The sequence below is a fragment of the Giraffa tippelskirchi genome, chromosome 2 (genome assembly GCF_054371585.1).
Source record: "Giraffa tippelskirchi isolate mGirTip1 chromosome 2, T2T-mGirTip1v1.2.pri, whole genome shotgun sequence".
Classification (NCBI taxonomy): Eukaryota; Metazoa; Chordata; class Mammalia; order Artiodactyla; family Giraffidae; genus Giraffa; species Giraffa tippelskirchi.
In genome coordinates, this window is record NC_137276.1 from 172275581 (window position 1) to 172290145 (window position 14565).

Genomic DNA, 14565 nt, shown 5'->3' on the forward strand with positions numbered 1-14565 from the left:
TTACACAAAGTACACTGAATTTGCAAATCAAAGTAAATTTGAAGGTGGTTTAGAACAAACAGGAGTATTTTCTTTAACTCAAAGAAGTGATACCCCAGAGAACAAATTGCCCTTCAGTTATAACTGTATTTGATTATGATATAACATATTGTTAATCAAAACAGATTCTTTTCTACATATTAAATATGATTTATTAGTTCTTTCAAGACTTTGAGGCATTTAGGTCTAACCCTCTACCAGGAAAAAAGACTTGAGGTGAAAACCATCCTTTTAAATGACAGCACAGAGCCTGTGCAGGTGAAAGGAGATCAGAGCTCAGGGTGTGACTTCTGCGTGTACAGGAAAAAGTCAGGTACTATCTATCATTTGTCTGGTTGTAAAGTTCTCTCTTCAGCCCTCCGGGTGTGGGAAAACCCAAGAGGAGAGACAACAAACCCCTCTGGCCCCTCAAATAACAATTTCCCATGATCCTATCTCAGTTCTCTCCTCCCTGCCCTTTAAGGACTTTTTGCTATATCTATACATGAAAAGGTCTGACCCTAAGAAAAGCCATTCGTGTCTTTGGGACCCTGATGGTCCAGGAAATTAGACACTAGGACCTGAGGTTAAGAAACTGTTTTCTGTTTGTTTATTTGTGTAGTTATTTTATTTGAGTTTGTTTAAAACAATTTAATGGAGATATTATTTCTCACTCTACTTCTCTCTTCTATGTGGTCTCTTTTTTCATTGCCTCTTAACTTTTCCTCATTGTTTAATGAACAACCTTAATCTGATGAGCAGAGGATAATTATTGAGAATGTGTAGAGGGGAAAGGGTGAGGGATGTGGAGAGGGTTGTAAATTTCTGTCTCAAAACTGAACACATTCATCTTCTTAATCCTCAGTGAATGAAAGAAGCCCTTCACAGTGGGCTCACAGAAGTTAAATCTGTGGGCCCACAGAATTTAAATCTCCACATCAGTTTAAATACTTGAATTTGGATATGAAATGTCTGATAATTACTGTGTGTTTGTATACAAAGGTAACCAGGAGCTGCACCTGGTTACTTTTGTGGTTCTCAATGCAGGTCATAAATTAGAATCATTGGAGAGCTTTCAAAAATTCTGATTTTTCAGCCATTCCAAAGGTGAATTAAATCAGAAACTCTAGATATATGATTGAGATATCAGATTTTGTCAATATCTCAAATAATTCCAAAATGTAGTCCACGTGAAGAGCCACTGTATACAATCAAGGTTTAGGTTCTTCTCAACAAACCGACTTAAAATACCCTGGGGCAGAATCACATACCTCCAGTCCTTACTTTATTAACAACATACAAATGAGAAAAAAAATCAATATGTATTTGAAACACCTAGCATTCTATAGGTATGAACATGAAGACATGGTACATAAATACCAAAATGATATTAAACTGACTGAGGAATAAGAACTAGTAAAAATACCTTTTAGCTAAAGGTTTAAAATAGTTGTATTCATATGATGAATATACATTATGGGCTAAGACATGGATGGTTTGTTTGTTTCCAGTTTGGATTAACTCTAATCTATCCATGAACATAGGACTCAAAAGTCTTACACTAATGTCACATTCATATTCTGTTATCTGAGCCTTTTCATTTACATATTTCACAAGCATATTTATGTTCTGTGGATTTATCACTGATAAAACAAGATAAATAAAGCATTTATTATCATGTTGCCCATAGTGTAAGGCATTGTTTTTCAAAGTATGGCCAGAATAACCTAGGAAGATGTAGATACATGGATTCCCTATAACTCTACAGATTCTGGTTAGAATTCGGGATAGAACCCAGGAATCTTTATATTAAAATGCTCTCATGGAGTCAGTGGGAAATACATAATATTAAAGATTCAGAAATAATGTTGCTATTCATTCCAGTCAGTATTTCTCAAACTATCTAAGGTGAATAATCCATGTTCTTTTTCTTTTTAACTTCTAACACATAAATGAATAAGTAAAATCTAGTAAAAATGAACTTCTAAGAAAAATAATGAAGGGAAAATAAAAAATATAATCCCTAATTCTTTATTGGATTCAACAGACAAAAGATATTCCATCAAATTGCTATAAAATTTTTAAATACCTGATTTGAGTTTTTGTGCTTATTTTATCATAGACCAGTAAATAATTTGTAGGCTTAGCATTGGTCTTCAAATAAACATTTAGTAGCAATATTACCCATTTTTGTTCAGAATAACAATTCTATAAGATAGTAATAGGATAGAAACCAAGGAAAAGGAGTCCATTGTCAGTCAAGTTTGGGAAATAGTAGGGAAATAAAATTCCCGTTTGGGAAATAGTAGGGAAATAAAATTCCCTTACAATGAAACATCTTGCAATATCTACTACACCAATGTGTTTGTGAATGTAAGAGAAGAAAATAGCATGCAGCCTTTTCAACAGTTATTCTACCATGACTTTCTTTTCAAGGGCACTGATTAGCAACTTAGTAAACCAGTTTTTAGTTGAATATAATTAAGGAAATACTGATTTAGGTAAGTTTCTTCACTTTATCCTTGAGGAAACAAAAACCTAGATGTGTCAAGTGACTTGTTTATAGTCAAACAACTATTCCATTTATTAGTTAACTAATACTTAAACAAACACTTAATGAATGTTTACCATGTGTCAGAATGTCTACCAAGTGCTTTACTTTCTAAGATGACAGAATCATTTGTAAACATGAAATGACTAATCATTCACGTAGGGAACCCTTGGTTCTAATTTTTCTGAAGACACATATATCGCCAATATTTCTGTGCTTCTCTATTTTGTATGTTTCCATTACTCTTTCTGTTTCCCTGATATTTATAACTAAGGATATTTTTCCTGGGTAATATTGACCTAATCTTGACCAACTTTGTTGAAATTGAGTAGTCATGCAGTCTAGTAAGAAATTAAGTGTAGGGAATTTATGTCTTCATTCAGAGAATGTTTGTATAGCAGTTAATATGGGTCAGATAATGTTCTCAGAATTTTACATATGTTACTTGATTTAAGCCTATATCAATGGTTTGAGGTCACTATTTTTATGTTGATTTTAGAGATAAAGAAACTGAGGCATAGAAGTATAAACTGACTTGTTCAGGGTCACAGACCTTATATAGACCTAGAAGTCAAACCTAAGCAGACTGGTTCCAGAGTCCATGTGATACCAAGTAGAAATGTTCATCTATGTTATGAGAATATCTGTTATGTTGGGTTAAGGTAACAGAAAATTACCCAAGTGAAAGAGAATTATTTTAAGAAATTCAGAGTGGTTATTGAAACTGATATTAAATGTTTAGAGGAATGGTATTTTTCCACTGTCATTCATTTTGGTGACTGTTTTCCTCAGGAGATATGCTAGGGGGCTTTTCAAACATAGTTGGTAAAATTTATATGGATATTACTTTAGTGGAGCATGATCCTGAAAGATCATAATAACCAGAGTTTCACATTTTGTTCTAGGAGTTGAACGAACTATAGATTTCCTATCATAAAATAATGGTTGTATTACCTGCATGTGTGAAGGCATTTAAGTCTAACAAGCAGAATGCACCATTTTAAAGCTTTTCTCCTGTGACTTCTTTTTTTTTCCTTTCATACTCCATGTACGATGAAAAGTGTTATAGGTACAATATTGACTAAAACATATTTTCTGACCCCACTTAAATCAGTCTACTGAGAGAAGAGGTTTTAAAATACATAATTAAACAAATAAGTGTGCTGCATATTACTATTTATCTGCACTACAGTTTGTCATGAGGCAGAATATGACAACATAGTCTTCAATATAATAATCTTTTGTTATGTTTCTCCAAGAGCACCATGACTTCTGGGTTTGAGCATCACTAGGTTAGTCCTTACCATTTTACCAGGCCTTTCAGTATGCTCCCACACTACCATTGCATAGCCCTACAATGACTTAGATGACATAGGGAAGCAAACATTAATTATATTTGTTTCTTTTTATTTTAAAACTGTGAGCTCTTTGAAAGAATTGTGTCTCATTCACCACTGTTTTCCCTCCATGTGACACAGAACCTGGCACTGGGTAGGTAGGTCCTTGATAAATATTACTTGATTGACTGACTGACTAAATTATAGTATTTGTTCATTCAATGTGTGCCAGTTTTCTTTCATTTTTGCTACAGTTCTAGCATTGCATACCATCTCTGGCAAGCTGACCTATGAAAGCAAAATGTTAACATTTTGTGGCAGGTAATTTTTATCTTAATAGTCAGCGTTTAGATACTGACTTCTTGATAGAAAGGTCATTTCCCTTCTCCTGTTTACAGTTGACATCTCAGAAAATTTCTCCAGAGCATAAGGAAGCCCCACAAAAATATTCGTTGTGGCTTTGTTTATAATAGAGAATTGTTTGGATAGCCAAATCAGCTGTATTATATCGAAACTATGAAATACGATGCAACAATTAGGAAGAACAAGGTATATCTCAGTCTAGTAAATTGATATCCTACTATTAAAGAGGGCTTCCCTGATAACTCAGCTGGTAAAGGATCTTCCTGCAATGCAGGACAGGAGACCCTCATACGATTCCTGGGTCAGGAGATCTGCTTGAGAAGGGAGAGGCTCCACTCCACTTCACTCCAGTATTCTTGGGCTTCTTTGTGGCTCAGCTGGTAAAGAATCTGCTTGAAATGTAAGAGACCTGGGTTCAATTCCTGGGTTGAGAAGATCCCCTGGAGAAGGGAAAGGCCACCCACTCCTGTATTCTGGCCTAGAGAATTCCATGGACTCTATAGTCCATGGGGTCACAAAGAGTCGGCATGACTGAGTGACTTTAGCTTTCACTATTAAAGAAACAAAAGCAACCAGCTAACTTCCAGATGTTTAAGCTGGTTTTAGAAAAGGCAGAGGAACCAGAGATCAAATTGCCAACATCCGCTGGATCATAGAAAAAGCGAGAGAGTTCCAGAAAAACATCTATTTCTGCTTTATTGACTATGCCAAAGCCTTTGACTGTGTGGATCACAATAAACTGTGGAAAATTCTGAAAGAGATGGGAATACCAGACCATCTGACCTGTCTCTTGAGAAACCTTATGCAGGTCAGGAAGCAACAGTTAGAACTGGACATGGAATAACAGACTGGAAGGATAATTAGTTGGAGAAAAAAAAAGTTACTGCTAGTTTTACAAACCAAAAAATTTAATAGGAATATATTTTGCAAGGGAATTTTTCAGTACCCTGTTAATTCCATCACTTCATGCGGCAACCCAAATCATAGGTATCAAATTATTCAGGTAATTTAAAATATGCACTTTATTAGGTTTATTTTTCTTCTACTTTTTCTCTCTCTCATCCCTTAAGGATATCTCATTATGTTACATCTTAATGATTCTTTAATTTACATTTGGTCAAATAAAATATGAAACATCAGTATCACAACAGCCACTTCAGTAATCAAGATGATACTGTAATAATGGAATGTTAAAATATTGTTTCATTTAAAATATCGTGTCTCTAATTCATATTGTTTCCAGACATCCTATTGGATATCTAATTGGAAAGCATGTGAAATAGCTCAGTGCATATCATCATAGAGAATGTTAGAAAAGGAAAAAATAAAAAAAAGTGTTAGGAGCAGCAAGGAAAAAAAGTTTAAAGGGCTGAATTTGAGTCTGTTGAGTAGTGTATTTGAAGTGACCTAGGACATACCTGTAAACATCAAGAAGGAATTCATTCACTTCACAAGTATTTATTTAGTGCTTGCTTGGTACCTGGCACCTTTCTAGCTGCTTGAGACTCATCATTGACTAATTAGGAGCTACAAGTTCCTTTTGGATTTGTGAAATTATTGTCAATAGACATTCCTCAGACAACTTTGTTCTGTTTTTAAAATTTTCTTGCCTTTGAGGGCCAAACTGGGATCATGAGCTCAGTGGAAACAAATGTCATTTGACTGATTGACAGGATTTATACTTAATATTTCATATCCCAAAAGCTTATATACATTAAATTTTAACTGTATTTCTGCTGATCATGCTTCAAATTCTTCTTGGTTTAGGCTAAATATTGTGTTTTATTCACTCATTTATTTTTTAGAACTTGTGCTTCTAACTTTTTGCATTGATGCAAGTTTTATTCTCAACAAAGATGACTTAGTTTTTCTTTTCCATTTCCATTTATTTTACTAAAATTGGGGGGAAATGAGGATTGGATTTTAATTTTAAAACTGTTTATCTAAGTGAAAGACTACAATATCTTACCATAACTTCTTGAGAGATTTGAGCACAGATTTAAGTTCCAACTTCCTGCAACTCCCTCCCTTAAGGCAGTTCTCTTCAGACTTCACATGGTAGAGAAAGAAAAACAAGGGAGAAAGTGGATTAGTAGGAAGCTTAAGGGAAAGAAAAGTGTCAAGATCCTTCAGGCATAAAATCAGATTTGAAACACTTGGAATTCCTAAGAGGATAGAAACCTAGGTAAGGGACTAAGGTTGGATACAAAAGATAAAATCCATAAGAAGCTGTAACTGGAAAGAAACATAGTGTCATAGGTAGAGGGAAAATAAACTGCACATAATAGGAAGTTATATTAATAGAAAAGTAGTAGGAAATTATCTCTTTAAGGAGTTATCATACATATCAAACATACACAGAAACCCCCCTACAATGATGTTCAATGGTAGATGGATTCTTTTATGTATGTGTCTATGTTTCTTTCTCTCTTGCTCTCCCTCTCTCCCCACCTTCTCCCTCCTTCCCTTCCTCCATCTCTCCTACATTCTCTCTTGTATTATTTATGTCCTGGTGTTTTAGTCCGATCCTACCTGCTCAATTATAAACTGTATTAGGATAAAAGCCAAGAAAGGACTGTGTCTATACATTCTCTGTCCCTGGGGAACCCAGCATGTTACCTTACACATATATGTTAAACTTACTCTAAATATTTTTGTTGGAGGATGAATGAATGAAGAACAAATGAGTAAGTGAAAAAATGAATGAGTAACTTAGTATGTCTTGGACACAAGGCAATTTGAATTGATGGAGATGCTATTGCAAGTCCAGTTTCCTAAGTAGCATACTCTGAGACAAAAATCAGACTTTTTAGAAATGCTATTGAGATCAGTGCCTGTGGAGAGTGAAGGAAGTGTGTTTGGACAGAGGGAGGGATTGACCCACAAATCATTCACAACAGTAGCTTCAGCTGACATCATTTGGCACCAGGACTTTATGCCCTTGCACAGACAAGTCACTGGACGAAGGCTGTCCTCAAAGAGAGGTCATAGATTTGGAGAGGAGATCAATTGGTATCTCAGTGAGAAATATTTAGTAACAGGAAAATGAATGTTCCTGGAGATGGAAGATATAGACATGTACCATAGCATCCATGAACACCGTAAGACAAATGATGTTTAACCATTTCTCTAGAAGGCAAATTTGGGGCCAAGAAATGAAAGGGAGAAAGATTTCAGATCAAAAGATGCTTGGAATGATTTCAAATTTTTTTTGAATTTACCAAGACCAGATTTATGGCCCAGGATGTGATCTATTCTGGAGAAGGTTCCATGTGCGCTTGAGAAAAAGGTGAAATTCATTGTTTTGGGGTGAAATGACCTATAGATATCAATTAGGTCTAACTGGTCTATTGTATCATTTGAAGTTTGTGTTTCCTTGTTAATTTTCTGTTTAGTTGATCTGTCCATAGGTGTGAGTGGGGTATTAAAATATGAGATAATTATATAATTTTCATCTTTTTAAAAATCTTTAAGATGGCAATATCTGAACAGAGTTTCTATGATATTTTTTGTTTAATGTTTTATTTAATTTTATTTTTTATTTAAGTATAGTTGATTTCCAATATTTTATTTGTTTCAAGTGTACCACAAAGTGATTCAATTATATTTACAAATATACATATATATTCTTTTTCATATTCTTTTCCCTTATAAGTTATTACAAAATGTATAAATATATATTTTAGATATAGTTCCCTATAATATAGACTAGGTTCTTATTGGTTATCTGCTTTATATATTGTGGTGTGTGTATGTAGGGAAATGTGGGAATAACACTATATATTTCTCCCAAGAGTAGTAAAAATCTAAAGTACGCATATAGGAGAATTAAAGGAGTACAAAAAATGAAAGGACATTGAATACTGAGTGAGTTTAATTTAGCTACATTTTCTTCTGAGGAAAAGCAGCCTTGCCTTTCATATGAGGAAAGGGAACTAGGAATTGTTGAACTCTCTTGAGTTCCAGGCCTTGACTTCATCTGTGTTATCAAAATAGTAACAGTAAGGTGTTATGTAGCATGAACTGATTACTGACATTCTTTTAAGCACTGTACACATGTTAATGCATCCATGGCTCCAAAACCTTTTGAGGTACATGTGGTAATATTATTCTCATTTTAAACTTGGGGAAACTGAGGCACAGAGAGTTTCATTAACTTGTCCAAGGTCATGGACAGTAGAAAACGATAGTGCTGAGATTTGAATCCAGGGTAACATGAGATATTGCCTCCCATCTTATTTAAGAGATTGGTCTTCATTGTTGGCTGCAGAATAATGTGAAGTATATTGAATTGAGAAATAACTCCAAAGTGCTGATAAAATTGCCAATCAAAATGAAAGTAGTCCAAAATGAAATGAAAAATTCCCCTTAAAATTCCCCCTTTAGAAAATTCCCCTTAAAATTCCCCCTTTAGAAAATTCCCCTTAAAATTCTCCCTTTAGATTTTTCTAAAGCAACTTTGACACATCTCCATTGGTAATAAATCACTTCTTGTGGTTTTTGAATATGCAGCTTGCATACTGATAGATTGTACATATCAAATCTGCCTACTTAGGGGTCCCTAATGTAAAAACTGTATTGCTCTGGTCTTCAGTGTTCTCTTTTGCCTCCAATACAGAAAAACAGTTTAAAAGTTAAAATGATGTGGTCTAGAAAAGTAGAATTGTATAGTGGAGTTGGTGAGACTGAGGTTTTGTTCCGACTTCACTGTTTGCTAGCTGTGAAAATTTGGCTAAATTACTTACTCTTTCTGAGCCTCGGCTTTCTTGCCTGTTGAATGGATTGTGATACCCCTTTTTTAAAAATGTCGTAAAATATTCAGTGAGGTCACATATCCATAGCTCTTAGCACATCACAAGGCTGAATACATGCTGTCTTAAGTCTCTTTTATCTCTCAGTCCTGTAACTTGCCTCAATCTTTAATTCATAGAAGGTGGCACATAGATTCCTCTAAAAGGAATTCTAATTCAATAGTCTGAAATATACTAACTCAGCATAATTTTCTAAAGTATATCCTACCTTTCTGTTTCTTTTGTCTATTTCAGTCATTATTAGTTGTTTTTTTTTTTCCTTTGAAAGATTATGAAAGAGAAGAGAAAAATAAAATGCACTGTATTTTTCTTTCATCATCTTTTTTTGTTTGGTAGAAAGCTAACATTGTCAAAGGACAAAGTGGAAATTCTAAGATTACAATGGTTAGCTAATGTAAAGCTTTGGCTTTTTTTCTATAGATTTATTTATACCATCTCTACCCTTCCCAACGGCAATGAATAAGAAATGGTTGAGGTTATGTTTAGCAGGACAAGTAGATATATTTTATTGGACAGCTTGAGGATGGGCCAGGAAGACCTTGCATGGAAGCTCCACACTTATACAGTCATTTAGTTATTTTTTGACAATGATAGGAAAACTGATGGAGCCACTGCTTTCCTGTTAGCTATTCTAAGCTACGGTGAGTTTATAATTAATCAGTTGACATTGGATGAATGATAACCTTTGTTTTTAACACTTGACTTTTTGGTCTCTCATCAAATTACCTATTTCAAATGTTATAATTTTTATTATAGACCTATGCATTTTTTTTGTTAACCAGTAATTTATACATACAATCAACTCTCACTTTGCAGAAGCCAATTATTCAGCCTAATAATTACCCGAGGCTCTCTGGTTCCAGGTTTCCCCTTTGTTTGCCCTTTACTAGCCATTCATCAACAGCTGTACCCCAGGGAAGAATGAGGAGGTAGGTTATTTAGGTGAGTCTCATATGAGATGATTGGACATCAGGGTTTTCAGAGGTCCACTAGTGAAAACATCCAATGCAGGGCTAAATGGTGAGATCACATTTCCAGTGGAGGTTACTTTTCCATGTCAGTATGGAAAATAATATACAGCCTTCTTGCTCTTAGTATTTAAAGCCAAATTCAGAGTTACTACAACAACAACAAAACCTGACAGTGTGTATTTGTGTCAGTGTGTATGTGTGTGTCTACATGTGTGAGAATACATTTTGCCAGCATTTTCTCTTCTTCATGGAATCTTTACAGTCCTGAGGCCGCATCATTCTGATATCTCTTATCCCAGATAAATTATTTGTAAACATAGCTCACATGTACACCTTTGACAGGGCAATTTGCACCTTATTCATCTCAGCATCTCCATTCCCTAGAATTTATCCAACAGTCTTTAGAAAGAGAATGTTGCTGCTGAATGAGTAAATGAATGAATGATGAATGAAATTTTAAAGAACAAAATTAGAGCACAATTTAAATCACTCTTCATATCACATATGAGATGCCATATTTCTGTTTAGTATTCCAAGCTGAAAAGTTGACTCTGTGGAATTGCCAACATTAATCCTAGAAAACAAACCATTAAAGTAGCAACCCTCTGCAGAAGTGCTTTGTGTAATTCAACAATGCATGCTCTCTCTTAGCCTGAGTGTTGGCGCCCGATGCAGAGTGTTGGCATCACCGGGAAGCAAAGAATCCATCAAAAGCCTGGAGTCAAGTTTGATGTATGCAGTTCATTCCTCATCTTGCAACATCACTGCCAGTCATGTCCTCACAGCTATGGGGGATTTTGTTCATTTTCTAGTACCTACAACATTACTACACAAACTTTCATAATCTGACTGTCAGACATATCTCAGGGTGAGCATTGTACCTTGGAAAGATTGGCATAGCATGGCCAGGGACACAGCAAGTGATGCATGAGAAACAACAGTCAGGCCTCACTTGTGCAGCCTTTTTTTCCCTCTTCCTCTGTGTAATCAGGTCCAGGGGCATGTCTGTGCTAGTCAGACCCAGTTATACTGTGCCAGCCCTTTCTTTTAAGATCGGATTCTAGTTTCCCTCACCCCATTAACATATTTAGAAATAAAGAAAAAGGGTTTTTAAAAAAAAATGAGGAAAATAACTGGGGACATTTTTGGATGCTATTATTTTAACTGTTTTCATAGTTATATCACACAAGTTACTTGTAGGAAGGGAAAGGCACCCCTGAACACACACACGCACACACGCACACAACTACAATTTATATCCATTCCTGTATGTTTATGGAATTCTTGGTCTTCCATGAGCTATGAAGGGAATATAGGGAAATGCAGCTTCTCCCTCAACATATCCCCACTGAGAAGCCAGACTGATAATAATTCTGACTATTTTGTGCCAAGAATTGGGTTCCTGGTTTTGCACCGTTGTGAAGGTTCTGGGCCTTTCCGTCTGCCCTTGGGCTGCTGACCATCCACAGTGGGAAAAATTCCCGGGGGGACAAATACAACGCATCCTCGGTGGAGCCGTGCTACCACCTCCTTCTTCACCCTTCGCTCTGTTCTGGGTGAATTGCCACCACCCACAACTGGAGTAGCTTTGGTCTTAGTCCCGCACCAGCACAATAACACACACTGCCTCGTTGCAGTATGATGATTGAAGAGTTCTAATGAAACTGGCCCAGACTGCTCTGGCAAGTTGCCTTATTTTTGTGTTTTAAATTGGAGTGATCCATCAGCCATGTGCAGCATCTCTGTCTCCGCATTCCTCCTTGATGCGCTTGCCGGTCCTTCTCACCGAGCTCTCTCTTCAGTGCTTGACCAGTGGGTCCACGGGTCTCTGCAACCTCCATCCCACTTCATACCTCTCATTGCTGCTAATGCCCTGGGTGCACAACTACATGGACCCGTGCAGGCCACTTCCAACTTCATTCTCCCCAACCCAGGATATGCAGGCTAACGTGGTACCATTCTGGCAGGTATTAATTACACTTGCCAGCTGCTCCCTCATTAGAGTTGCCGATCTCCCCCAAGAGCGGTTGTAAATCAAACTGTGATTCATGACTTAAAAAAAAAGATGGGAAAAGGTGCACCAACACTAAAGGGGAAAAAGTCCTCCAAAAATAATAAATATAAACGAAGAGGAGGGATGACACCTTAATCAACCCGGCTGGGAACAGGCAAACAGCTTAGTATTTGGCTAGAGTGGAAATGGGAGCTTTGTTAGATGGTTCTTTCTCCTGTTGTTTGTTTCATCATTTAAAAAACAAAGGAAATGACAGAGTGTGTGACAGGAAATGCAAGTTCAGGGTAGTGCGATGTGCATAGTTGTGTGAATAATCACAGGCTGCCTGGAGTTTCATTAACCAGGAGCTTAAATGAAAGAACAAGAAGAAAAATAAAGGGGGAAAACAGAAAGGCTTGATGTGAGAGCACAAGTCGAATTTTCTATAAAATACCGTCTCCTGAGAATCATGGGCCTGAAATACACTCCAAAGCTTTCTTAGACAACCTTCTAATTCATCCCAAACCTTCCATGCTACTGTAAGAATTTTCATCTCTCAGGGAACTGTAGGATTACATAGCATCATCCAAGAGAAAATTTTGTTCAGACCCTACATCATTATTCACATGTTTGTATGTGATTTCGAGATGGAAATATCCAGCCAAATAATCAGAGCTATTTCATTTTCTTTCAGAAAGGAACGTGCCTTTGCTCAGCCACTATACGGTCCAGAGCACAGCATGCTGTGAAGTGTACCTTTAAATACAAAAAGTTAAGGTTGACTTTATTGGACTTGACTCTGTGATATAGGAGGAAAGTCTACTGAGACTGAGTGATACAGTGTCATCAACAAGTCTCACAGGAACGCAGAGGTTAATGTAGGTTGGTTTGGTTGGGGAAGGGTCTATGTAGGAGGTAGGGCTGAATGTCTTGGAGGATGAGGGTTGTACCATGAACAAATCAAGTGGCAAAAAGGCCTTAGTGTGTTTGAGGAACAGTGTGGAGGACAGTCCCTTGGGCAGGATGATGTAAAATAAAAAAAGAGACTACTAGCCAGTTCTATTACATGAAAGAGAGTTTTCAAGAAAACTCCAGCCAGCACAGGGATTCTAAGTAAAATATATATTACCTGTTTCATTTTGTTTTGTCTTATTTTGTTTGCCAGTAGAAATAGCCACACTCGGGTTATTGGCAACATAAGAGGGGAAAGAAACTCTGGGCTCCATTGCTGTTTTTTCTGTTAAATTTTGGTTACATGTGGTGGCGGTAGAAATAATTATTACTAGGCTTTTCGGTGTAAGGAAGAGCCACTTGGGACTTGGGAGATTGGCCATACTGCCCAGTACACAGTGTGTTATCTCTCTTCCACCTCTGTCTTCGGTTTGAATGGTCTAACTCTTTCCCTTGGTTCCCTGGCCATCTGCCTTTAAAAGAACTGAGGAAAGTATTAGGCAGAGAAAGGACCACCAGATGGGTTCAAAGGAGATTAGTTGGCTAGGGTTGCCATAACAAAGTATCACAAAGCAGGGTATTTTATGTTGTCAGGATTGGTTTCTTCTGAGGATGGAGGCAAAATCTGCTGCTTGGGTCTCTCCTAGCTTCAGGTGCTTTGCTGTCATCTTCAGTGTTCCTTGGCTTGTAGACGTATCACCTAAATCTCTGCCCTCATCTTCACCTGGCATCCTCCCGGGCGTCTGCGTTCAAGTGCCTCCTTTTTATAAGGACAGCAGGCATGTTGGGTTAGAGGCTCATCCTACACCAGTCTCACCTCATCTTAACTAATTATATCTGCAGTGACCCTATTTCCAAATAGGGTCACATTCTGAGTTACTGGACATTAGAACTTCATTGTGTTAATTTTGGGGGTGCATGATGATCCAACCTATAACAGCAAGGGTAAGCAATAGTATCCAGTTACTCTAGAGACAATGTTTTAGTTTTCTCTACAACATGTAGTGATTATAGGTTTGTTGATTAATCTGATATGATTTTTAGTAATTATTTAAGTTCATATTCTGGGAGAAGGAGGTGGTCAAGAAGATCTCCTTCTTAGTAATCTCACTGAGGTTGCTGTACTAGGACCTCCTTTCTGGAAAGAGGTATACCTTCATTTTTATCTGTAACTGTGTATCCTCCCATCAGACTGTTGGTTGTCTCACTCGCTGAGACCTTCTAGGAAATACAGTTTTGTTTGCACTAGCAGGAAAGAAGGAATGAAGGAAGGAAAGACCCCAAAGTAGGAGAAAGAGAGAGGGAAGGAGAGGTGGGAGGGTGAGAGAGAGGGGGAAAGAGAGAGAAGAGAAGCAAGGAAAGGAAGAAATGGCAGGAAGGACGGATGGAGGGAGGAAGAAAAGATGCCCCTCTGCCCACCCATAAGGTCATTCTGCTGGAGTCCCCTTCTCTATTCAGTTCTGAAGTTGAAAATTGCAACAGCATTTCTGACTGCATCTGTGCAACATTTAAAACAAGGGAGCACATTATAAATAGTGTGGGATAATTAGAAAGAAGTAAAGGAATTTTT